This window comes from Pteropus vampyrus, unplaced genomic scaffold, assembly GCF_000151845.1.
Source record: "Pteropus vampyrus isolate Shadow unplaced genomic scaffold, Pvam_2.0 Scaffold474, whole genome shotgun sequence".
NCBI classification, from domain to species: Eukaryota; Metazoa; Chordata; class Mammalia; order Chiroptera; family Pteropodidae; genus Pteropus; species Pteropus vampyrus.
This window is the reverse complement of record NW_011889255.1, coordinates 197,581-199,550: the sequence shown is the minus strand read 5'-3', so window position 1 is coordinate 199,550 and position 1,970 is coordinate 197,581.

The following is a 1,970-nucleotide window of genomic DNA, read 5'->3' as shown; positions in this document are numbered from 1 at the left end:
CTTGAAACCATCACCACAATGAAGGCACAGAATATTCACAATATCCCGAACATTTCCTCACATAGCTTCATGATCCAAACTTTCCTTCCCCAACCCAGAGAACCATGAATCTGATTTCTGTCGCTATTGATTATTTATAATCCATCAGAATGTGTTATTTTTCTTCCTGATGTCTTTGCTCACAGTAAGGATTTTAAGTTTTATCTATATTCTACTCTGTTTGTCATTTATTGTCAGTGCTGACTTAAACTTCAAGCTTTTTGTTGTTGTTGTTCATTTATTTATCTTTTATGGAATTTGGATTGTTTCTCGATTTTTGGCTATCAGAAATATAGCCGCTATGTATATTGAACAAGTTTAGAGCAGAGCACCTGTTGTCATTTCTTTTGAGTTAATATTTAGAAGTGAAATGGTTAGATCACGTTGTAGGTGTATGTTTAGACCTTTTAGAAACTGTCCACGTGTTTTTCAAAGTGGTTATAGCATTTTACACTCCCACCGCCTGCATATGAGCGTAAAACAGTTTACTATTGCTTCGTAGTATATATTGAATTTAGGCAGAGTGATGCCTCAGCCTCGTTCTTTTTTCTCAGGATGGCTTTGGCTATTCGGGGTCTTTTGTTAAATTTATTCCTAGGTATTTTATTCTTTTTGTTGTAATTGCAAAAGAATTATTTTCCCCCTTCTTTTTCTGACACTTCATTATTAGAGTATAGGAATGCTATGAATTTATGAAAGTTGAGTTTGTATCCAGAGACTACTGTATTTCTTATTGTTTCTAGTAGTATTCTTGTGGAGTCTTTAGGATTTTCTATATAGAGAATCATGTCATCCACAAATAGTGACAGTTTGACTTCTTCATTTCCTATTTGGATGCCTTTTATATATATTTCTCTTGCTTGATAGCACTCGCTAGGACCTCCAATGTTATATTGAATAACAGTGGTGACAGTGGACAGCCTTGCCTTGTTCCTAATCTTAGAGGGAAGGTTTTTAGTTTTTCACCGTTAAGTATAATATTGGCTGAGGGTTTTCCATATATGGCCTTTATTAGTTTAGAGTACTTTCCTTCTATATAGATTTTGTTAAGTGTTTGGATCATAAATGGATGCTTTATCTTGTCGAAGGACTTTTCTGCATCTATTGATATGATCATATGATTCTTATTTTTTAACTTGTTCTTGTGGCATATCACATTAATCGATTTGCATATGTGGAACCATCACTGTGCTTTTAGGATGAAGCCCACTTGATCGTGGCATATAATCTTTTTAATATGTTGCTGTATACAGTTCGCTAGTATCTTATTTAGGATTTTTGCATCTGTGTTCATGAGAGATACTGGTCTGTAATTTTCCTTTGTGTGTTATCTTTACCAGGTTTTGGCATCAGAGTAATATTGGTCTCATAATATGAGTTGGGCAGTATTGCCTCCTCTTCGATATCTTGGAAGAGTTTGAGGAGAATATGTATTAAGTCTTATTTGAATGATTGGTAGAATTCACTGGTGAAGCCATCTGGTCCTGGTCTTTTACTTTTTGGTAGGCTTTTGGTGATTGTTTCACTTTGCATACTGCTGATCAGTCTATTTAGATTTTCCAGTTCTTCTTGATTCAGTCTAGGAAGATTGTATTTTTTTAATTACTGGTCCATTTCTTCTAGATTATTAAATTTGGTGTCATATACTTTTTCACAGTATTTTGTATGATCCTTTGTATTTTTGCGATGTCTTAATTTCCCCTCTTTCATCCCTGATTTTGTGTACTTGTGTCCTTTCTCTTTTTTCTTTAGTGAGTATAGCCAGGATTTTTTCAATTTTATTAACCTTCTCAAAGTATCAGTTCTTTGTTGCATTCATTTTTCCTATTGTTTTTTGTTTTCAATTTCATTTATTTTTGCTCTAATTTTAATGATTTCTTACTTTTGCTGACTATAGGCTTCATTTATTCTTTCTTTTCTAGTTTTTTTTT